Source organism: Diceros bicornis, chromosome 6, assembly GCF_020826845.1.
Source record: "Diceros bicornis minor isolate mBicDic1 chromosome 6, mDicBic1.mat.cur, whole genome shotgun sequence".
NCBI lineage: Eukaryota > Metazoa > Chordata > Mammalia > Perissodactyla > Rhinocerotidae > Diceros > Diceros bicornis.
This window is the reverse complement of record NC_080745.1, coordinates 73,838,805-73,864,747: the sequence shown is the minus strand read 5'-3', so window position 1 is coordinate 73,864,747 and position 25,943 is coordinate 73,838,805. Positions and strand designations below refer to the sequence as shown.

Below are 25,943 nucleotides of genomic sequence, written 5' to 3'. Positions count from 1 at the left end.
TAAACAATGTAGAGTATGAACTACATCATTACTTTCTGAACCTTTCAGATAGCAGTCCTGAATTAAAATCTCAATAAACCACAATGGTTAGGAATTATTCTGGACAAACACTGAATCCTAGTCAATTTAGCAAATGGGCTAAATTTCTTTAATTACAACATTCATTTTAGGCATGCCTCCTTCCCCTTCCTTTCTCACAAGCAAAAATTTGGAAGTGGGGGATGTAAATAAGCAACAATCATTTATTCAATACAAATTTACCAAGCACTTCATATGTACCAGACACGTATGACATACTTGACTTATGTCATCTTATTTAATCCTCAAAGCAACTTAAGAGAGAGGTATTTTTATCCCAATTCTACATATAAATCAAGTGAAAAGGCTCAGAGAAGTAACTTACTCAAGGCCAGGAGGATTCGAAGTCAGATCTGTCTGGTGGCAAAACCTGTCCTATTTGTACTACCCACTGCTAACTCTCCTTTTCTACCCCCAGCTCTCCTCACTTAGGCACAACCAACTGAATCTGCCCTCTCAAGTTCTCCTTCAGTAACACTTGCATTTCTTCAGCAGTACTACTTTTTGGTTATCACATTATAAAGGGGAAAAATGGTTAAAACTAACATGACCGAGAATGGTTTAATTTTTTTTTTCTCTCTGAAGTGTTTTGTTTTCCATTCAATTATAGAAGAATATACATAGGGATGGCAAGACGATAGTTCCCCAAAATAAACTTTTAGTGGAAGAATCCTTAACACTGATGTGAGATAAAAGAGAAAGATGTTCCAGGGCTGTGCTGTCCAATTGGTTAGCCACTAGTTACACGTGACTATTGGGTACCTGAAATGTGGCTAGTCTGAATTGAGATGTGCTCAAGTGTAAAATACACACAGGATTTCAAAGACTTGGTGTATAAAAAATAGCAACATATTTCATTAATTTTTTATCTTGATTACATGTGGAAAGAATATTTTAAATATATTGGGCAAAATAAAATATATTATTAACATCAATTTCACGTTTCTTTTTTTTTTTTTAACATGGCTACTAGAAAATTTAAAACTACATAGGTATTTTGGAGGAGGAGGCAGCAGTATTCTGTGGCCTTTCTGAAACATCAAAACAAACTATGCAGGTAGTTTGTACAAAAGCCATCCCTGAACAGAAAGCCCAAACCCCTATGATTAGACCCCTTAAAAGAAAATGTGGTGGGCTACCAAAAGAAAAACACTTTGGGAAACTCATATAAATAATTATTCTGATCAGACATGCAAATAAATCTCAATTCTTACAGTAAAAAGCCAAATAAATGTAGCCTTCTCCCCCATACCACCCCCCAAATCTTAAAAAGATGGCTTTCATCTTTCCAACTTTTGGTTTCATATACTTTCATGAACATATTTATCTTTATTGCTTAAGAAGTGTGCAAGATATTAGAGCCTTCATTCCAAATATTGATTCTAAGTACAGTAGACTATAGAAGATACAGGAATCAATGTGCGTTGACTTTATGACCCACCTAGAAGTTACTGCTTCCAATACACCCCAGAAACCCATTTGTATTCTTTTTTTTATTGAAGTAATGCTGGTTTATAACATTATATAATGCTGGTTTATAACATTATATAAATTCCAGGTGTACATCATTATATTTCAACTTCTGTATACATTATATCACCAAAAGTCTAGTTTCCATCCGTCACCAGATAAATATCCCCCTTTATCCTCCCCACCCCCTTGCCCCTTTTCCCCTCTTGGTAACCACCAATCTGTTCTGTGTAGCTATGTGTTTATCTTCCATATATGAGTGAAATCATACAGTATTTGTCTTGCTCTGTCTGATTTATTTCATGTAGCATAGTACCCTCGAGGTCCACCCATGTTGTCGCAAGTGGCAAGATTTCATCTTTTTCATGGCTGAGTAGTATTCCATTGTATATGTATACCAAATCTTCTTTATCCATTTATCAGTCAATGGGCACTTAGGTTGTTTCCAAGTCTACTGTGAATAGAACAGAATAGGTATTGTGAATACTGCTGCAATGAGCATAGAGATGCATCTATCTTTTCAAATTAGCGCTTTCATGTTCTTTGGATAAATACTCAGAAATAGAATAGCTGGATCATATACTCGTTCTATTTTTAATTTTTTGAGGGATCTCTATACTGTTTTCCATAGTGGCTGCACCAATTTACATTCCCACCAGCAGTGTACGAGGGTTCCCTTTTCTCCACATCCTCTCCAACACTTGTGATTTCTTGTCTTTTTAATAGCCATTCTGACAGGTGTGGGGTGATATCTCATTGTGGTTTTGATTTGCATTTCCCTAATAATTAGTGATGTTGAACATCTTTTCATGTGCTTGTTGGCCAAATGTATATTTTCTTTGGAAAAATGTCTATCAGATCCTCTTCCCTTTTTTTCACTGGGTTGTTTTTTTTGTTGTTGAGTTGTACAAGTTCTTTATACATTTTGCATATTAACCCCTTATCAGATATATGATTTGCACATATCTTCTCCCAATCGGTAGGGTTGTCCTTTTGTTGATTTCCTTTGCTGTAAAGAAGCTTTTGTTTGATGCAGTTCCATTTGTTTATTTTTTCTTTTGTTTCCCTTGCCTGAGAAGACATATGCAAAAACATATTGCTAAGGCTGATGTCGAAGTACATACTGCATATGTTTTCTTCTAGGAGTTGTATGGTTTCAGGTCTTACATTCAAGTCTATAATTCATTTTGAGTTAATTTTTGTGTATGGTGGAAAATCATGGTCTACTTTCATTCTTTCGCATGTGGCTGTCCAGTTTTCCCAACACCATTTATTAAAGAGACTTTCCTTTCTCCATTTTATGTTCTTGGCTCCTCTGTCGAAAATTAGCTGTCCATAAATGTGTAGGTTTATTTCTGGGTTCTCAATTCTGTTCCATTGGTCTGTGTGTCTTTTTCTGCCAGTACCAGGCTGTTTTGATTACTACAGCTTCGCAGTATACTTTGAAATCAGGGAGTGTTCAACTTTGTTCTTTTTTCTCAGGATTGTTTTGGCTATTTGGGGTCTTTTGTTGTTCCATATAAATTTTAGGATTCTTTGTTCTATTTCTATGAAAAATGTCATTGAGATTTTGACACCTAGGGCTACATTATATACTATATAAATGTATGTATACATACATGTATACATTACATACATAGAGATTGCATTGAATCTGTAGATTACTTTGGGTAATATGGACATTTTAACTATGTTAATTCTTCCAGTCCACGAGCACAGAATATCTTTCCTTTTTTTTTTTTTTTTTTTTTAATTTTTTTCCCCCCCAAAGCCCCAGTAGATACTTGTACGTCATAGCTACACATCCTTCTAGTTGCTGTATGTGGGACGCGGCCTCAGCATGGCCAGAGAAGCGGTGCGCTGGCGCGCGCCTGGGATCCGAACCCAGGCCGCCAGCAGTGGAGCGCGCGCACTTAACCGCTAAGCCATGGCGCCGGCCCTCTTCCCATTTCTTTGTGTCATCTTCAATTTGTTTCAACAATGCCTTATAGTTTTCAGTGTACAGGTCTTTCACCTCCTTGGTTAAATTTATTCCTAGGCATTTTGTTCTTTTTCTTGTGATTGTAAATGGGATTGTATTCTTGATTTCTCCTTCTGCTAGCTCATTGTTAGTGTACAGAAATGCACCATATTTTTTGTATGTTGATTTTGTACCCTGCAACTTTACTGTATTTATTATTTCTAATAGTTTCGTGGATTTTTAGAGTTTTCTATATATAAAATCATGTCATCTGCAAACAGTGACAGTTTTAGTTCTTCCTTTCCAATTTGGATACCTTTTCTTTCTTTTTCTTGCCTAATTACTCTGGCTAGGATTTCCAGTACTATGTTGAATAACAGTGGCAAGAGTTGGCATATCCTTGTCTTGTTCCTATTCTTGGAGGGATGGCTTTCAGTTTTTCATCATTGAGTATGATGTTGACTGTGGGTTTATGATAAATGGCTTTTATTATGTTAAGTACTTTTCATCTATACCTATTTTATTGAGAGTTTTTAACATAACCCATTTTTATTAATCATTTGGTCCTCTCTCTTAAAGTAGAGGACACAGGAATTTCAGGTAATTAAAGTTTCTACTTAATCAACATTTTATTCTCTATAGAACAAAATCTCAGGAAAAAGCAGCAATAGAAGCTTTAAAAAAGTCAATAATTAAATTTAAAAAAATATTACATGGTTTTCATAAAATTGACCTACAAGGTTTTCTTTTAATATCTTCTACTTTATTTTTATTTATATTTATTTTTTTGTTTTTTTTGCTGAGGAAGATTTTCCCTGAGCTAACATCTGTTGCCAATCTTCCTCTTTTTGCTTGAGGAAGATCTGCCTTGAGTTAACACCTGTGCCAATCTTCCTCTATTTTGTATGTGGGTCACCACCACAGCATGGCCACTAACGAGTGGTGTAGGTCCACGCCTGGGAACCAAACCCAGGTCGCTCAAGCGGAGCGTGCCAAACTTAACCACTAGGCCACGGGACTGGCCCCAACCTACAAGGTTTTAAATACAAATACTGTCACCAGGAAACACAGCTAGTGTCCAAGCAGTTTAACTCAACTTACTAAAACCCTGAATTTAAAGTTCTCCAGTAAATAACTCAACCTTGTACCTATTCCTATAAAATTGATTCAAAAATAAATCGAAAGACATCTTTTATACTCCTAGTAAAATCAAAAGCAATTATATTTTATTTAGACCTAAATCATAATAATAAATCTTTTCAGTCCCTCAGAAGAATGTGTTATTGAAGGCCTTATTTTGAAAGGACCAGGCTACTTGAAAATTGCCTTCTGAAATTGTTATCATGAAACCAAATGCCACAGCAAATACATGAAAAAAATAAAAACAAATCTGACAGATTCCATTCAAAATCCTTGACATGATGCAACATAAATAAAATGCATTCTTGATGGCTAAAAATCCTATTGATAATGAGTTTAATCACAAAATTGGATTTAACATTCTAATATGACAGATTTCTTCCCTCACTGTGCCTTATGTAATGACCCACTTAGTTGAAAATAATGAAAAAAAATGAGGCCATAAGTCCTATAATCTATTTTACTCAAACAAACGACCTAAATCTTTTCACTGGAGAGTGGAACTGTTTCTCATTTAAATACATTCTTTCCAAAAGGAAAAAAAAAAGGCAAGGCAGCCAGATACATCTAGTTTGAATTTTCAATATAAGGCTCCTACACATGTCAGAAACATTTACCATGTATATGACTTGCTTCAGTGGTGAGCGTGCTCAAACTGGAACAATATACAGATCAGCATAGCTTTTTGTCAAGACAACAAGAAAGTTCATAACACATTCCAGATTTTCTTAAAAATTTCTTCACAAAACTTTCCCTTATTCAATGAAAGATTGAAAAAACAAAAACAAAGACAGGTACCAACTATTTCTAGACAAGCAGCTTCAAATCCCTAAGAGCTCAAAGTCTCTCATGCTGTCCAAACCCTGCTCTAGGGGAAGGTCAAGTGGAATTCTGGTGAACTCCCTCACCCCAGAATTGTATGAATGGGTTAAGATGACTGATAATGTGATAAAAGCACATTATCACAGGAAAAGCACTGGACCAAGAGTCAGGAACCACAGTCGTGAATCTAGATGATGTTACTTACCTCGAACATGTCACCTCACTCTACCAGAACAGGCCCATCATCCATAAAATGAGGTGGAGGTTTCCAAAATTTTATGAGCCTAAATTTCATCCCTCTTACTCCCATTTGCCTCTGAAAACTTTAAAGTTTACAGAGAATTCTCACTTCCACTCATATAATAGAAAGCCTAAATGAAGCACACAAAGGCAGAATTTTAGCATCCAAAGAGACTTGCAAACCTGGGGATCCCCTACTTCCATTACTGGGGAAACTTCCTTTTTATTGGGTCATGGAGGCAGAGGTCAGCTAACACCACTTTGCAGCTTCTCACTTCTCCCATAATTATCAAATTCCCTCTCCGACCTACCAACACAGAATTTGCACAGCTGAAAGGTGTGGTCCCTTCCAATTATAATGAGGCCATGGTTCTTCACTTAAAAGTATGGGTCGAAGGCTACAGGTTCTGCACTCCTTGTCTCAACTCCAGGGGCCTATACATCAATCATAGCCTTTACTGCATAATACAGACCTGTACAGAGAGTTTCAAATTACAATCTTAATTAGGTATAGGAATAACAGATTTTCTATCACCTGAAACCTTGATCTTAAAACAATTTTTTTTGATCTAAGAATATAGGAATGGAGGTGGGGAGTTACTGTTTAGTAGGTATAGAGTTTCAGTGTTACAAGATGAAGGATTCTAGAAATGGATGGTGGTGGTGGTTACACAATATTATGAATGTATTTAATACCAATAAACTGTACACTTAAAAGTTGCTAAGACAATAAATTTTATGTTATACACATTTTACCACAATAAAAAGTACCACAGCAGACACCCAGGACTCCAAAATGGCATCAGTAGTACCAGTGAAGGAGAAGAAACCCATGAATGCGAAAATAGGGGAGCTGCCAAGCTCAATACTGATGTGGGATTTTGTCCCTAAAGGCATCGTTGGAGTGTTTCAAAGAGGTTACCACCAGTATTACAACAAATATGTCAAGATGAAGAAAGGGAGCATCGTTGGGGTTTCTATGGTGCTGGCAGTTTACGTGCTTTTCAACTACATACTGCCTTTCTTACAAGGAACTCAAACATGAGCAGCTATGTAAGTACCACTGAAGAGGGCCCAGTGTACAGGGTGCACTCTGCCTTCCTGACCATGACCTTCTTTGCCCTGTACTCCTCCTTGAGGAACTCGATCATTGAATCCTTTCATATCGTAATTGAGAATTAATGCCCAATAAAAGATGACTGATACAAAAATAAAAAACATATTGGAAACTTTTTAAAAAAGACTCCCTCCTCCCCAAAAAGACTATTATTTATTCTTTTCTTTTGTGAGGAAGATCAGCCCTGAGCTAACATCTGCTACCAATCCTCCTCTTTTTGCTGAGGAGGATTGGGCCTAAGCTAACATCCATGCCCATCTTCCTCTACTTTATATGGGACGCCGCCACAGCATGGATTGACAAGCGGTGTGTCGGTGTGCGGCCGGGATCCGAACCCGCGAAACCCAGGCCACCACAGCAGAGCGCACACACTTAACTGCTTGCGCCATTGGGCCAGCCCCAAGACTATTATTTATGGTACCTGTATAGGAATGACATTCTATCAAATACCATCCAAAAGAAGAAAAGAAATCAAGTCTAGCAATAGTAAATTTAGAGTAAGGTAATCCCATGGCTTGGGAGAAAATCATATCCTGGTGGGTGGCCAAAGGCAGAGGCAACAAAATAACGCCAAGTACTAAAAATTAAAAGTAAAGTTTTAGAAGAGGTCCCGTTTCAGCTGGCCTAACAGGGTAGATGCACAAAGATGGTAAAGGCTGACCATTCCTGACACCTTCTTTGCCTTCCCTACTAGAGGATGTTTTTCTGTGGGAGCACTTCTCAACTGGAATTTGCTTTGCTAGCATGTATCATTTCATAAAAGTTATTTGTCATTACCTAGGGTAAAATATGAGTGAAAGATGATTACAATTACCACCTTCCACTTTCCACACCTCTGCCTTAGGTGGAGGCGAAGCTAGGAAAGCACCCTCTTTAATAAAAAGAGACAATGGATCTGGAAACCACATCTAGGAGAAGAAGGGGGCTGGCTATTTCCCCAGATGGTTCTGAGCCTAAACCTATATTTCTTACACAGTGATTCATCCACAAGGTGTAGGCAGGCAAAGTCTTGATTCAGGAATTTAAAATGAAACAATGAAAAATATCTCTGGAATAATATACAAGAAAGGAGGAGACCTGAGTGGTTTGGGGATAGAGTGACTATATACCCTTTTGTGCCTTTTGGATTTTGTTACATGTCCTTATATTTCTTATTCAAAAATTAATTTCAGGTATTTAAAAATGAAATTGATTGTATAAAAATATGGCTCAAATAGTAAGTTTACCTTACAAACTAAGTTAATAAAATCATTCTTGCTTTTAAAAAATACAGTGAGAGTGCTATTTACTCTTCTGATTTTTAAATTTTTCATTGTATTTTATGTCCATGAAGTATTTTTAATTTTATTGAGTTGCTTTTGAATAAGTTATTGTAAACATTATTTAATACTATGTTTAAACATGAAAGCAAGTTTTACACTGCAATATTTTAGAAGTTAGTTCTGTCAAATCTGGTATTTTCTTCTACCCACTTATAAAATCACTACGTCCTAATATAACATCCTCTCTGTTACACGTCTTATTAAAGGAAGCTATAAGCAAACAAACAAAAATAGCCAATCATGCCTGAAAAATAAGCTAGGAGAAACACCAGAAGAGCTAAATCTTATATTAGTTGTTTCATTACACGAATATACAAAAAGTCTCACTGGATTGCATTCTCCACTAAATTTACACAGCAAAAAAAAAGATTTTGCATGTACTTCTTTTGACATTTCTAATTGTTTGGTATAGGTGCTACCATATGTTTACTTCTTAAGTTCCAAAATAAACCACTAAATGTCACTAAGGGGAAACTTCAAGATGGCACAATGACTTCCTGTAATGACAGCTTGCAATCCTTGATATTGCAATGCCCAATGCCTTTAATTCTTTTTTTTTTTATTCCATTACATAAAAGCTTAAAATGAAACACAAAAACACAGCATAGGAAGGCAGTTTCATTTGTAAATGAAAAGACTATTCTTTAGCCAAAATGATGACTATTCAACCATTTCCAAATGCACAAATGAAAACAAATCCAAAGACTGGACAATTGGGTAATAGATGACAAGCAGTAAAAATTAAAGAAAATTAGAAATAATTAAGTTTCTAAAGTCTTTTATGTATAGTAAGGAAACAATAACTTCAAGACTTGCGGAATCAACCCAATTTCTAGCAGTACAGGTGTATGTTCCCTTGTCATAAATTAGAATATTGGAAATGGAGTAAAATGCTACATTTAAATTTCTACCCCTGGTGATCAAACGTTCCTTCAACCTCTGCAGTGTTCAGCAAGTTGTATGGATTTTTGCCTCCAAAATGTCCTATTCCCCTCTTTCTAATCTCAAAGACATTGCCTTTAGTCCGTTTGCTTATCTCTAAATGCCTCCTAACTTGTCTCTTTGCCAACACTCTCTCCATCACAACATTCTTCATACCACCAAATCTCAGACATATCTGATTATGCCTCTCATCAGCTAAAATAAGTGCCACAGAATAAAATCTAAATTTCTTAAAAAAGCACCCAAGGCCTTCATGATCTGATCTGATACTCTCAACTTAGCTTTCCTGCTTCCTCTCCCACCACATCCATCCCACAGACCTACATGCCTTTCCATATTCTATCATCTTGGTCTGTAATTTACTCTTCTCTTCAACATTTGAGAGATCCTCTAAAGCTCAACTCAAACGCATTCCTCCTCCATGAACTGTTTCTCCCCAGTGGGATCAACATTTCCCTTCTCTGTGCCCACCTGCACGTCCTCTTTAAATCGTTGCTACAGCATAGCTCTCAGGCTGGTGCTGGCGTCAGTTACATAAGTGTCTATCTTCCCCACTACAGTTCTCTGGTCTGGTTCACATATGCTTCCCTTAAAATGCTGAAAACATATCAAGCCATCCGAACAATATGCACCTCTGTTCTCCAGAAGTTTTCATTCTAATAAAGGAATATATACATATATATTCATAATAAAATTAGGGGGCAGATTTTATGGTATGCAAATTATACCTTAATAAAAAAACAACTTCAGGGTAAGTGGTACATGAAAGAAACGTAATCCTTTCATGTACTTCCTCAACAGGCAATTATTTGATGATGATAATGTTTTTAAGAAGGTAAATATCATCTTGGGTTGGCTAAAAAAAATTGTTGGGAATTGAGTTCTCCATATTTTTTAATTATATGCATAGAGAAAAAAATTAAAGCATCTTTATTGACTCAAGACCTAATAACCTATTTATAAATCGGTTTATAAACCTACTCTCTGAAACCCACCAAAATGATAATCATAGAGCCTTCTTTTGCTTATCTAGGTCATCTCCATGAAATTGGGTATTTAAAAAAAAAAAAAAAATAGACTCACCCATGACTTGCCAAGGATAGGATCACAAACTGCCTCCTGATTTCTACCTGAATGATCTAAGTATCTTAACTCTGCCTCCTGAAGCAAACCAAGCTAAATCAGGCTTAGTGTGGTAATTCACCAGGAAAACCAGTTCTATTTTAGAAATAGAGTCCACATAAGTTGTTTTAGTTCTTCTTGTGTACATAGGAGTGCATCATCTTTTTTTTCCTAGTATCTTTTTTTAAAATTGAGATATAATTTACATACCATAAAATTCACTCTCTTAGACTATACAATTCAGTGGTTTTTAGTATATTCACAATGTTGTCCAACCATCAACACTATCTAGTTCTAGAACTTTTTCATCACCCCAAAGGGAAACTAGGTCCCCATTAAGCAGTCACACCCTATTTCCCCTACCCTCAGCCCTGGCAACCATTAATCTGCTTTCTCCATGTTATATTTGTGTTTTAAATATTAATATGCTGTCTCTCTAGATACACGTATTCTGTAAATGTCATATAAATGAAATCATAATATGTGGCCTTTTGTGTCTGGCTTCTTTCACTTAGCATAGTGCTTTCAAGGTTCATCCATATTATAGAAGGTATCAATACTTCATTCCTTTTTATGATTGGATAATATTCCATTGCACAGATATACCACATTTCTTTATCCATTAATCAGTTGATACACATTTGAACTGTTTCCATTTTTCGGCCTCTATAAATAATGCTGCTCTGAACACTGGTGTACAAGTTTTTTGTGTGAACATATGTTTTCAATTCTCTTAAATACACACCTAAGAGTAGAATTGTTGGGTCATAATAGTATCTATGTGTTACCATTTCTAACCATTAAACCATACTAACTTTTTGAGGAAGAGCCAAACTGTTCCATTTTACATTCACATACACATTTTTAAAGGGCAGTAACAACATTATTTTTATTTTCACATTTTGATTAAAAGCAAATTGTTCTACCCCTAGAGAAAAAGATTTCCATTGGGACCCAGTGTCCTTAAAAGTTAAAATAAATCCAAGGTTTTACAAGATAGATTAAACCCTTTGAAGCATTAAAATGTATAGCAATACATCAAAACCTTACTAGAGCAAAGTTTATTCTCGTCATCAAAGGGATTAAATATGCAAATATTAAAAAATGAAAGAGGAAAATAATGACAACTCTCAAGTTTATATAGTCTGCCAAAAACTATGCACTGATCTCCACTCATAGCAACTTCCTACTCCAAACAGATGTCTAATAGACATTTCAAACTTAACATGTCTCAAACTGAATACCTATTCTCTCCCACTCCCCAAACTCGTTCCTCCCGCAAACTTTTGCGTAGGCCCAAAACACTGGTGTCAAGTTTGACTCCTCTCTCTCACATATACCCCACATCCCAGTTAGTAAATCCTGTTGACTTTATCTTCCAAATACATTCAGAATCCAATCAAATTTCACCACCTCTACCAGATACATCATCTCTCACCAAGACTACTGCACCACTATGGTCTAGTCTCAAAATACAGCCAAAATAATCCTTTCAAACCATATGTTAGATAACGCTCCACCTCTGGTCAAAGTCATCCAGTGGCTTCCCAACATCCTTCCCTCATTCTATTCCACCCATGCCAGACACTCTTGGGCCTCGGGGCCTTTCAGCTTGTTGTTCCCTCGACCTGCTACGATCTTCTGCTTGATATCATATACATGCTCCCTTACCTTCTTCAAGTCTTTGCTCACACATCATCTTCTCAGTAAGGACTTCACCTGGCCATTCTATTTAAATTTGCCATTACCTCCAAACACTCCCTTTATCTTCCTTCCCTGCTCTATATTTCTCCATAACGTTTACACTAACACAACATATAATTTACTCATTTGTTTCTATTTACTGCCAAGAATATAAACTCCATTAGGGCAGGAGGGTTTGTCTGTCTTACTGCTGAATTTCCAGCACTTAGAACAGGACCTGGCACATAATAAGTGCTCAATAAATACCTTGTTGACTGCATAAAATGAACAGAAGCATAAAGCTGCTCAGAAAAGCCAAGAAGAGTTAGACAGCAGTCAGAGAAATATTTATGAGGAACTAATATAATAAACATAATAAAGTTGGGATAAGAATGGAAAGCATCGCTTCTAGAAAAATATGCCACAATGTTTCTACAGTCTGCTTTAGGAAAAATTGCTATCCTTGCTCATTTCATTGTTTTTGAAAAGAATCTGTCCATTGTCCACTGCCAAGGGCCCTTAGCTTCTGGAGAACTGAAATAAACTGGGATTTGACAAGTTCCTAGAGAGATGATGCCCTTTTCTCAATTGCCAGATATACACAGAGCCAAAGACTTTCATGGTCTTGGTCTTCTATTAGATCCACTCCCAGGATCTTCACACAGCACAATCATAGGTTTCTTGGCCACCTTCCAACTAAAACCACTAACTGGTGAATTCACCATCTTTGTAAATACAATCACAGCATCTTCAAACTAAATGGATCTTAAAATGATCTATCCCAACCTCTCACTTATTTTATATACAAGAAAACTAAAGTAAAAAAGAAATAAAGTGACTTGCAAAATATCTTGAATAGTTACACTAAGTATTTTTCAAATAGTAAGTGAGAAGCATTACCAAATCTAAGGGAATTCAGACAGTTTGGAACAAATCCTCTAAAATCCAAAACAGACAATGTTATTTACAAAAATTAAGTGGAAATGATTATACCTCATAATATCAACAACTCTATCTAACCACACATTAGATTTAAAAGTTACAACAGGGCCGTCAACAGAACTATACCATAGCATTCAGCAAATAAAGTAAATGATGGACAAATTCAGATTTTTAAAAAATGTACACCTCTTGGAACTTTTCAAATTCCAAGTCTACTCGGATAAGGGAAACAAAAGAAAAAATAAACAAGTAGGACTTCATTAGACTAAAGAGCTTCTGTAAGGCAAAGGAAACCAGGATCAAAATGAAAAGACAACCCACCAGCTAGGAGAAGATATTTGCAAATCATATATCCAAAGGGGGTTAATCTCCATAATATATAAAGAACTCACACAACTGAACAAAAAAACAAATAGCCTGATCAAAAAATGGGCAGAGGATATGAACAGACATTTTTTCCAAGGAATGTATACAGATGGCCAATAGGCATATGAAAAGATGTTCAACATCACTAATCATCAGGGAAATGCAAACCAAAACTACAATGAGACATCACCTTACATCCGTGAGAATGACTATAATCACCAAGACAAAACATAACAAATGTTGGAGAGGAGGTGGTGAAAAGGGAACCCTCATTCACTGCTGGTGGAAATCCAAACTGGTGCAGCCTCTATGGAAAACAGTATGGAGATTACTCAAAAAATTAAAAACTAGAAATACCTTATGATCCAGCTATCCCACGTCTGGGTATTTATCCAAAGAACTTGAAATCAACAATCCAAAGAGGCTTATGCACCCCTATGTTCATTGCAGCATTATTCACTATAGCCAAGAAGTGGAAGCAACCCACGTGTCCATTAACAGATGACTGGATAAAGAGGATGTGGTATGTATATACAATGGAATACTGCTCAGTCATAAAAAAAGACAAAATCGTCCCATTTGCAACAACATGGATGGACCTGAAGGGTATTATGTTAAGTGAAATAAGCCAGACAGAGAAAGACAAACACTGTATGACTTCACTCATATGTGGAATATAAACTAACACACGGACAGAGAGAACAGTTTGGTGGTTACCGGGGGGAAAGGAGCTGGGGGGTGGGACAAGAGGTGAAAGGGCACATTTACATGGTGACTGACAATAATGTACAACTGGAATCTCACAATGTTATAAACTATTATGACATCAATAAAAAAATTATTTTTTTAAAAAGTACACCTCTTCCCAAAGGAGGCTTTTCTTGTCCAGTGTTGAAAACAATGAGGATTTCTAAACTCTTTTTGCAAGTACCAACTTTCCTAATCATTACTAGCTTCAAAACAGCAGTATAAGGATTTTTCTATGAACCAGTCATTTTCATGCGGGGTTCAGAGGGAACAATGTTAAAATCTAGATGATCTTCACCACCATCACCCCTCCCATAATATCCTAATATACCTCCTAGGGAGATGCATCCTTGGCACTGTTACTGACGAGAGTACGTTGTAGCCTTCGAGTGCCTTACAGTGGGAAAAGATTGTGAATCACTGATACAAACTATCCCCCATCATGCTACAGAAAAAGAATTATGTTCATGGACAGTAATCTCTCGCTAAAATCCTTTCCATTGCCTGTACCTAGTGAAATCCTACCCTGGCTTTTAAGGCTCACCCTTGTTCCTCTTTCCTGGGGATCTTTTTCTGACCACTCCATCTATGGTACTCTTTCCTTGACCAGACGACCTATGGCATTTGTTATCTGTACCTGTCATTTAGCATTCATCACACACTGGCAAGTAACATCTTTTGTATTATCATCTCAGTTGTTGCTCACCTTGTCTATGTTTGACTGGAAAACAGTCAGAATCCCAAGGAGTTATGTAATTGATATTTCTACGGGGGTTTTCTGGAAGGTAAAGCATAATTCTCTCATATCTGAAGGGGAAGAGTCAGAAGCCCTAAAACAGTGATTGGGTTTAGAATATACAGCACCACCATCACTGAACTGCAATTTTAGAAGCTTTTGGTTATACCAAAACAATGATTTCCAACCTTTTAAAATAATAAGGATGCCTTTTAAGGTCAAAATATGTTTTAAAAAAGCAAAAACATGGGCCAGCCCTGGTGGCCTAGTGGTTAAGTTTGGCGCACTCTACTTCAGCAGTCAGGGTTCGGTTCCCAGGCGTGGAGCTACACCACTCGTCTATCAGTGGCCATGCTGTGATGGCAGCTCACACACAAAATAGAGAAAGACTGGCAACAGATGTTAGCTCAGGGTGAATCTTCCTCAGGGAAAAAGAAACCCAAAACACATTCAGATAGTAGTTAGGTATTAAATCTCTCTTAACGGAGAGGATACATGCATTCAAAAGTATTAGAATATGTATGTGTGTATATATGAGTAGGGGACTCATTTGGTCTACAGAGCATACTTGGTGTGCACAAGAAGTTGAAGTTCCACCAGGACCTCAGACTGCCACATTGTTGAATTTTACCATGCTGTGGACATGGGATATTACTGCCATATCAAAAAGTACTACTACCTAAAAATATTTAGGAGCAAGAAAAATATAGAAAGACAACTAACAAATCCCCACCCCACCTCCAAAAAACCCGGCATAAAACCCTTCAGTAATTCAACCCCTCCTCCCATGAAGTAACATATTTTAAGCAATGTGAAAATTCACTTCAATGTTTCAATAATACACTTTTCTTGTGGTTTTAAATTAATAAATGATATAGCAAAAGGAACAAAGAAATGAACATTATAGATAAAACCAAATAGCAAATATTTGAAGGTCCATCTCACAGATACTTCCTGATTCTAGTGAAATCTCAATTCTATTTACCCATTTCATTGCCCTCTTATAAAAAAAGAAAAAACCACCAATATTTTCCAGCAAAGCAGAAATATCATTCTAATTTTGGTCAAAGTCTTTTGTGCAGTCATCAACAAGAATGCGCTTAAATAAATCAGCAACATAGCATAGCGTTTAAAGGAATTAGCCCTGGGCTCAAATCTTGGCTCTGGCACTTATTAACTGTATGATCTTGGGCAAGTTACTTAACTAAACTTCAGATAATTTATGTAAAGTACTTAACATGATCCTTGACAGGTTTTAAGGGCTGAGAGAATTAGTTACTGATTAAGTAATTATATATAATAGATATATAACAACAAAGATAGTCTTATAACAATTTCAAAGCTTCCTCTCAATTCATATTATCAGTTCTTTCTTGTCTGGCTCTGACAGGCCTATTCGAGGTATCACAACCTTCACTGACCTATAACTGGTTCTCCTACCTCCAGTTCTACCCATAGCTACTACCACAGGCAGTTTCTGGAAGTTAGGAAAAACTTGACAAAAATCAAAAAACAGGAGGCCACCTGAATAAACCAAAACAAAAAAATCCACTTTGAAACAGTGAATTCACTCAAGTAGGAATCACTGCCTTCAAAACCGAGACAGAGAAAAAGGGTAAGAGAAAAAAAAAAAAATGAAAGTATTCAAGTACTTTTAAAACCCTTACCTCCAGTTAAGCAAATGATGTTTGATGATTTTAAGCCCAAATTTTAAACAATGACATCATTGTCTGCAGATGCCCTCAATAACCAGAACTAATGAAACATGCCTTATTAAATAATTTTCTTTACCACTTTTAATGATTTCACCATTGCTCAATTATTTTTTGATATAAAGTCTCAACAACTTCTTAAATGTTCTCCTTTCCCATGCATTCCAACTAGTGGTGAATTAGGTCTTCATCATGAATTTAGGCCTCCTGCTGGGAAGCATAATTAAAACTAAGCAAGCAACAATTCCACGTGGTACTAAGATCCTGTCAAATCCTTCAATGAAGCTGAGTCTGATTTCTCCAGCAGCCAGCTGAGAGTTCCACAAGAAAAACTTAGGGCTGATCAACTTGATGCTGGCCATTCAGTAGACGGCCCTCTTCCTTTTGAGCCCAAATTAAACAAGCACCAAGAAGCACGTTCTGTGACATTCAGGTGTGATACAAAGCAGGAATTCTCTCTTCAAAGCACTTAACTGAGAGTCACAATCCCTCCAGAAATGCATTTATCAATAGCTGATGGTCCAACTAGACACTTTTAAAGAGCCCAGGGAAGTTCAGATTACAAAACATCAAACATAATATAAAATCACCTAACTCAAACGATTACCAAGTAACCAGCTTCTCAGAGCCTTTACTATGTCAACCAGAAACACTGTTCTTATTGTGTGATAAAATGTTCCTTCCTTATTACATTTTGCTATAGAGGTGACAGCCTTTCAGTGGCTGATGACCAAATCCCTGTCCATCTATCAACTATTTCATTAGGGTATTTAATGATAGCAAAGTGTTTAGAGAACTATGATTTTGTCATTATCAACATTCATTAAGACTAATGATGGGGCTGGCCCGGTGGTGTAGTGGTTAAGTGTGTGTGCTCCACTTCAGCGGCCTGGGGTTCGTGGGTTCGGATCCCGGGTGAGGACCTACACATTGCTTACCAAGGCATGCTGTGGAAGGCGTCCCACATATAAAGTGGAGGAAGATGGGCACAGATGTTAGCCAAGAGCCAGTCTTCCTCAGCAAAAAGAGGAGGACTGGCAAGGGATGTTAACTCAAAACTAATCTTCCTCACCAAAAAAAAAAAAAAAAGACTAATGAAAAATGTATTACTCTCATATTACTTTCAACATTTTTTGGTTGAAAATAATTTTTGATACCCACTTAAAAAGAATCAAACATCCTAATACAAAATTACTGTAGATCTACTTTTGAAAAAAAAGAAAGTGTTTAAAATCTTATGGATCTCTGATTCATTAATGATATGTATTTTACTTTAATACATAATGGCTCCCAACTATTACGTGATGAGTAAGGTTTCTCACGTTTCTGTTTCAGAGATCTTTTTTTGAAATTTAAAAAGCAGACAGGCCAGCCTCGTGGCTTAGTGGTTAAGTGCGCACACTCCACTACTGGCGGCCCGGGTTTGGATCCCGGGCGCGCACCGACGCACCGCTTCTCCGGCCATGCTGAGGCCGCATCCCACATACAGCAACTAGAAGGATGTGCAACTATGACATACAACTATCTAGTGGGGCTTTGGGGGAAAAAAAGGAGGAGGAGGATTGGCGATAGATGTTAGCTCAGAGCCAGTCTTCCTCAGCAAAAAGAGGAGGATTAGCATGGATGTTAGCTCAGGGCTGATCTTCCTCACAAAAAAATAAAACAAAATAAAAAATAAAAAGCAGACAGTTGAGGCCGCCCCAGTGGCATAGTGGTTAAGTTTGGAGTGCTCCACAGGTTTGATCCCCAGAGCAGACCTACACCACTGTCAGCCATGCTGTGGCGGCAACCCACATACAAAATAGAGGGAGACTGGCAAAGATGTTAGCTCAGGGCTAATCTCCCTCAGGGAAAAAAAAAGAAAGCAGACAATTGTGGAGAGAGATGGAAGGAAATTCCTTTTAGTGCAACCTCCAGTTGAAGGGCAAACTTTTCAGCAATCAGATAGGAATCACCTTAAAAATTCCACCTTTCTCTAGGAGAAATAACTCAGGCCTGGCAATAAAAGTCACAGGAGGAAGGCATGGTAAGAGGAACACTGTTCTAAAGTTAAAAACAAAAAAATAAAGCATGTTGGAAATGGGGATAAGGAATAAGACCAATATATCAACTTCATTGCTAATCTCTTTCCCTCTTTCATCTCTCATCTGTGCCATTCATCATACACAGTTAAGCTCATTCACAAAACCACTTGAGCTCTGACCATCACCCTTCCCCAACCACTTCCTTAGATATTAAAAGGCTGACCTTACAGAATCTTTTTCTTATGTACTAATAAGACAAATGAGATTAGAAGTGACAATGCAGCTAACAGTTGCTGGCTCTAATTTCTGAAGGATTAAAAGTACAGCATTCTTAAAGAGTCCCTGGGAAGGCCGTGATCCCAAAATATACTTCTTTAGACATACCAAGTAAGCCCAATTAACTTCTCCATGAGGATATCGAATAAACCTAACTTTTTGCTACGACATTTAGTCATTCCAGCAGATCAATCAAAAGATGACAGGATGAGAATATTGTATGGAAAAGGAAAAAGGAAATGCTGTCCTTGCACAGGATGGGCTGAGCCATTGTGGAAGAACTTCACAGAAACAGTGCTGATGGTGACAAATTAAAGGCATACACCAAGTCCCCAAGAGACTGAAAAACTCAGCACTTCTCCAACCTGATTGCTTTCTACATTGTTGGAATTCCAGCTCCTCTAGCAGGCAACCAACAACAGCCATGGGAACTGAATTAAACAGGCTCCTGAACTCACACCTGCACTGTCCTTTCCTCTTTCATCCATGGAGTGAGCACTTCCTTGGTAGGGGATGGGAGAGTGAAAAATTTACAAGAATAAATTTAAAGGGGTAGGAGAGTTAGCAAAAAGAATAAAATAATTTCATATATATTACTTGGAGTTGGATTTTCATTTTGCTTAATCCGTTGCTTGCCTTAATGCACATTGTGAGCATTAATTTTTTTTATTGTTTTATTTACATACATAATATACTTCTTGAGACACTGGTAGAATATTATGTCGTTATTGCCCTTAAGTATCTAAAAAGTGTTTTTACCCCCAGGCTGGCCAGTTGAGGGAAATTTTTATCCTATGGAAATCATGTATGCCTAACTGCAGAAAAAGTGAGCTCATAACCTGAGGTTCAAACTGCAGCCTTGTTTGAGGAGGCAGCAATCTTAAATACTAGTTAATGTACTGCCCATACACCAATATCCTCAGGCCCAGTTTCGGGCAATTTGAAACAAAGAGGTTTCAAAGTTCAACTTATATCAGGGAGTTTTACCATTTCCAATTAAGCTTTAACTAAAGCCAACTTTAAAAAAAAAAAGTAAATGTAAAGTATATGGTGACAATTTGGATCAGTGTGACATCAGGTAAAAGCTCAATTTAGATCTAAACTCATTGGAAAGATAGAACTATGTGTCAAAGCCTATACACCTTTTACAATAACAGTTCCACTTTGGCATAAAAACTAGTCTACACTATCTTTCATGAAGGAAATTTACAGGAATGGTAAGCCTTTTAATACCAAAGATGGGTTTCATCCATTTTATACCTTTGCTACTACTTTTTGGGTTATGCTAGACAACACTGAAAGCCACATTCATTCTTTAAGGTTTCTAGGATACTCTTCATTAAATTGCTCCTTCAGTGTAGTAAGTAATGTCCTAGAAACTTGAAAGAGTTTATTAATGCAGCTTTTCAAAGATACCCAATAGTTTAAGGAAACAAGAGATCTAATTCTCATTATCTAAGCTATCATCTAAGGCTTCAGGGAAAGTTAAACCGTACTGTCTTAACATTCAAATGTTTTCAACTGCGCAGTTAACTTAACTTTGAACTTTGAGACTTGTCCAGATATAAAAGATCAACATTATTAAAATACACATGAAATAAATAAACAAAAAGTCCACAAACCTTTCTTTCCTCCAACACTTTCAGTTAATTTTCAATTAAAGTTGTCGTTCTATGCATACTGTTGGTACTCAAATATTTATCGCATGAAGCCAGGTGAACAACTTTTAACTTTACCTGAAAAGAAGGGTATCCCCCAAGTAGTGTGGTTACACGCACATGTGTCCATAACTAGCTACTGCTAGAAGAAAAAAATAACTAAATTCATCTAATTATTATATATAAGGGATAACAGACATTTTTTCTTTCAAGCCACAATGAAAGATTTCTAACCTGTATGATTTAGAGAAAATTCTTAATATATACAACTCATTACAGAAAAAATTTGAGATCTTCTTGGCTTTTGGCCAAGAGAATGTAGTCACTGGCGGAACCCGAAAGACCTCATAACAATATCATCTATAAATACTGTGGCATGGACCCCAAGATCAAATGATAAAGTATTAACATAGAAGACATGAAATAAAGTACTAGAGCACTCATTTTGAATCTCAATGACATGACAGTCTATGACTGCTCTATTAATTTCAAATAGGGTGTCTATAATTAAAAGGAAGGACAGCACTTTTGATTAGATATTTAAAATTTTTTCTATTCAAACTCTACATATTTAACATTTCTGAAGGAATCTGAAACAGCACTGAATATTAATTAGAGCAAAAAAAATTAGCGTTTATTTAGAGTGAGAAACAGATTGGTAACCTGTGTCTTCAATACAGCTTGAGCTTTCCTCAGTCAATGTATGCTTGTTTTTAAACATTTTTTCCTAACATTACATTTCACTAAATTGTCAACAAAAGACATATCAGCTCTCTACAATAATAATTCTAAACATTACTTAAAATAGCTCCTAATTTAGGTTACAATTAATTTGCTTGACCTATCAACTACACTGGTGAAGCAGCAGCACACTTCCTTGAGGCATGTGAGTGACAAAGTATAAGCTACAAGTTACATCTTTTCACTTAAGGCTAATTTTAAGAGGCAACTCAGGTGGAATTTAAAACAAACTTAAGTTAACATCCATCTCAGGCTGATATGGTATTGGTAATCAGAAGATCAAGCCTACTGATTTAGTGCAGAACCAGAATATCTCCAAAAGGTGTTAGTGCCCACTGGGCCAGTTGGAGCCCTACATACCCAGCAAGCTTAAAAAAGAAAAAAAGACTTTAATATCTTCAATAATTTAAAAGATAACATACTGCAGCTCAAATTCTAGCATCCTACCTAAACATATGTTGTGTGAATCAAAACAGAATCCTCTTCCAAAGTCAAAAGGTGATTCTACTTAAGGCAGATTAATTACCACCCTTCAGATTTAAACACAACCTGTTGGTGGTATTAACACAGGAGGGTGTGGCTAAACAAGTCTTGGGGCTACTGTGAAGACCCTTCACTGATTTGAAACTATTACCACGAGTATAATAGCAGCAGGGCCCACTAGTTACACGGGCTCACTCTTGAGCCAGACTCTGGGTTCAGAACCAGCCTGCACCACCTAGCAGCTGTACGCCTCGGGCAAAATACCTAACCTCTCTATGCTCTGTTTAGTCAGTGGATTGTCATGAAGATTAAGTAAATTAAATCATATAAAACTCTGTGCCTGGCAGAGAGGTAGAGCAAATAAATATTGGCTGTTACAAATATTTGCTGAGTCTTCACTTGCTGAGTAGTATGATATAACTGCCTTCAAAAAAAATGTCATTTTATATACTGAGGATGATAAACACATAAAGCACTTACTGAGTACCAGACTATATTCTAAGCACTTTACATATAAACAACTCAGTTCATGTCCTGATATTATTGTTCCCCAACATTCTACAAATTCAACTTGTTCAGAGTCGGGTTTCTATGCTTTTGTATCATTTCTTCCCTCAATAGAAATGCTTCTTATACCGTGATGATATATATAAGTACTGCTCAGTACTGCTAACCAACTGCTTTGAGATAGGAGAGATTAAACAGCTAACAACCTACATAGGCTTGGGTGTGACAAAAACACTCAGACATGACAGACCTACTTCAGGAAGCCTCACAACCTCAGAAGTTGGGCCCCACCCTGTATCTATGTTTTAGGATTGTGGTAGGAGGTGGGCTGATGCTATGTCCTCTTAGTCTCAAAAGACTTTCTAGTTTGACAAAGAACAAATCCACACTTTAAACATCATTGAGCAGAACTCACATTCATCCCAGTATAACATTATTAAAAAAGGGGTCAGAAATAGCAAATACAATATAATTTTCTCATTCATTGTCAGAACATAAAACTTATATTCTGAAAATATAATCCTTCTATCCTGCAAAATAAATATTTCCCAGGTGTCATATGATCACCCGTCAGAAGTCAAATGTTTACCAACAAACATTTCCTGATATACATGTAAAAAGCTGCAACATATTGAATGCCTCAATAACCATCTCAATAACTCTTAAATTATGTTTAACATTCAAAATAGATACACTCCTTTTTTTCTTTAAAAGCAACTATTACCAACATACCAGCACTTGAGGTCAATTTTAAGAGTCAGCACAGACTGAACTCTTTGCAAAGATGAAGAGTTAAATTTGGCAAAAGTAGCCATTTTTTTTCTGGTCTTTCCTCTGAAAAGTTAATCTGCCCAATTTAAGCAAAGGAAAATGAGTTACAGTGCAATTACAATGCAATTGAGACTTAGATATAAAAACTTTATATGTATGCTCCAAAAGTAACTTAACCCTATAATTGAGTCAGTCTCATACCATAATTACACAAATTTTTTAATAGTCAAGCACCTTAATTTAAAAACGAAAAATTATGCTGTACTCATTTTATTCTCTTTAACAACACCCTCATTAGAAGTCTTCTATAGGCAAAATTCAGACGTACTCGGCATGATGTAGATGCACTCCATTCCAAGAAAAGCAACCATTTCATACTGTTAAATCTAAAATGTCATATAATTTAACATAAACGTGCACACATGTTTATGTAGCTGGTTCCAACTCCCAGAATCTTATCAACTCCTTCACCAAACTTACATATAATCCCCACTCAAAGCCTCTTGGTTGAGTTAAATTCCATTTCTCTCCATACTACTCTAGCAGGTTAATTGCAACAGCACATGTGCCAAAGAAATTAGTGGTTTTACTTACGCTCCCATTTTAAACAGGCACCTACCTGCAATTAAATCTCTACAACAAAAAAGTTCACCTGAGGCCATTCGTGCCATTTTAATAGAGACCTGGCTTATTCTACCTATCTCTCTGGTCCTGCCTCAGCTATATTAGCATACCTCCAAAGAGGATGGACGTGCTCCAAACATCAGCAAAGGGGACCTGCTGCCTACTCTGCTTGTCATCCCAGGCAGGAAGCGCAACCTAACGTGTATATACGTTTGCAGGGGTGGGGTGTGTGAGTATGTGTGTGTGTGTTGGGGGGATGGGGATGCGGATTAGAGGAGAAAGGTGGTTGAACACTTACAACTTGTAACAGAAGTTTTTTAGAAGAGGAAAACAAAACAAACCAACACTCCCTCCCTTACCTGCACCTTTCCAAGCGCGGGAACCTCCCACCCTCCCGGAGCGCACCTTCAGAGCTTAAGGGCCCCGGATCCCCGAAGCCTCAGCGAACTCGGGATTTTTAGAACTCCCCGCCATCCCGGGGGAAACCAGGGGACGCCCGAGAGCTGGGCCCACCCCGCGGCGCCAGAGACGGCCCCCCCGCAGGTCCACCCCCCTCGGACCAGCCCAAGGGAGCTCCCATTCTCGCCGCTCGGCGGGAGAGGGGTTCACCTGAGGCCGCAAGGGCAGCCAATAGGAAGTCCCCTCGGCGCCGCACGCACGACCCCCCTGGAAGGGTCTCCGCAGCCCAGCCCGCGCGGGCGCCAGCCGTCCCCGCCGGGAGGAGGGGCGGAACGGCGGCGCCTTCTCTCCCCTCAGGATTACCTCGCAGCGCGCAGCGGGCTTTGTGCCGCCCTTCCTCCTTCTCCGCGGCCGCGGGGGCTGCAGCGGCCGCCCGATCCGCCGCCGCCGCCGCCTCCTAAGCGCCGAAAACCTCCAGAGAGGAGAGCAGAAGGGGAGGGGGCGTGAGGAGGGAGGGACCTGGGACCGAGCCTTGTGCAGCAGGAAGGGGCGACACCTGGGTCGCCGATGCCTCTAGCTCTCGCTCTCAGTTCTTGAAACTATAATTTAAACCCCCTTCCTTCCCCTCCCGCCCCTTGCCCTGGCGACCGTTACTGGCAGGCAGCTCGCGCTCTGGCGGGACTGGCCGAGCGCCCCCCGAGCGTCCCCTGGCCCCGCCTCCTAAAGCCCCGCCCTCAGGCCCCCAAGCGCCCCTGGCTCCGCCCCCTACAAGCCCGCCCCTCGCAGCCCCCGAGCGCCTCTGGTCCCGCCCCTCGAGCCCCCAGGCGTGCGGGCCCCGCCCTTCGGAATCACAGGGCGTTCTTTGCCCCGCCTCCAGGAGGCCCCGCCCCTCGCGGCCCCGAGCGCCCCTCCGGAGCCTCGACCCCGCCCCTTGCGGCCCCCTCCCCGCCCGCTGGCTCCAAGTCTGTGAAGCGGCGGACTCGGGGCCCTGCTGGCCGGGCCGCGGGGCGGCCGCCTGGCAACTCTTCAACGTCCTCCTCCGTCTATGCAGCTCGGATCCGCGGCGTCCCCTGAGGGTCGGAGTGGGGAACGACCCCAACGGAAACCCGACTAAGAGGGCTCCAGAGGGAGGGCGCCTCATAAATGTAGCCCGCCCTAACCTGAGGGAACCTTTCACTCCCAAGGCTGAGCCATTACTTTCGGGGTCATCCTCTGCCCCCCACACTGGCTGCTGGGTCTTCAGGGGGAGGCCACTACGAAGGTTCAACCTCCGCACGCCCCCCATAGGAGGGGCCTGGATATTCTTCTCAACGCGGTTGCCTGTAGGGGCGCCTCCTCCCCCTACTTATCTCCCCCGAGGGGCAGGGCAGGGGCTCTCTCAATCTTTCTCCACCTGGACTCTTCGAGGGTCTTCACCCCCACTTTGGCCTCTGGCCATGTGACCTTATGAGAGCTGACCTCTCAGGTCAGGTGAAAAGTGAAGGCACCGCCAGCCTTCAAAATGCATCCGGGCCGGGTAAACTTTGCAACACACAGTTGCAGGGATGTGGATCCATCCACAGGTGACACTGGGCCGCCCACCCCGCCGCCCAGACACGTTTCTCACCCCAACCTATTCTCGAAATAAACCTCTCAGCAACGCAAACCTTTCTCTGCCACCCACGACTTGCACATCCCTCCCGCACACATGTCTTCCACGGGCACGAATCCACTCGCGAACACACCCCTCTGAGCGCCATTCTGGTTATTCATGGTCCCCTGGGTCAACCCCACCCTAACACACACAACAAACTTCATTCCCCACCCTTATCTCCCTTCGTTTCCAAGGCACTGGCGACAGTCCATTTCCTTCCTCCTCTGCAGACTCTTCTCTTCCCCCTCAAATACTTCACGACATCCCCCTCATCTTCATCCCCTCCCTCTTCCCTAAAAATGTGCTAATTAAAATGTAGTTTCCTCTTCCCACATATGAAGTGTGGAAAATGAATCTTGTCTTGGCACAAACTGTGATTCATTTATCCTCGTTTTTTCTCTCCACTGGACTAAGGCGAGAGAAATTTT

At 39.0% G+C, this 25,943-nt stretch overlaps 1 protein-coding gene and 1 pseudogene across 2 annotated transcripts in view; one reads left to right on the top strand and one right to left on the bottom strand.

Annotated features, from left to right (window-relative positions):
* ADD3 (adducin 3) overlaps window positions 1–24,508 on the bottom strand; it is a 133,222-nt gene extending 108,714 nt beyond the window's left edge. Inside the window, exon 1 of one of the 2 annotated variants that reach the window (XM_058543961.1) lies at window positions 24,246–24,508. The gene's annotated coding sequence lies outside the window, so the exon portion shown is untranslated. Of the gene's footprint in view, window positions 1–23,593; window positions 23,727–24,245 lie in introns of those variants that run through there. The other variant, XM_058543964.1, reaches the window with a different exon arrangement.
* On the top strand, window positions 6,507–6,777 carry LOC131407437 (ATP synthase subunit f, mitochondrial-like; annotated as a pseudogene).
* Window positions 24,509–25,943: the final 1,435 nt, after the last annotated feature.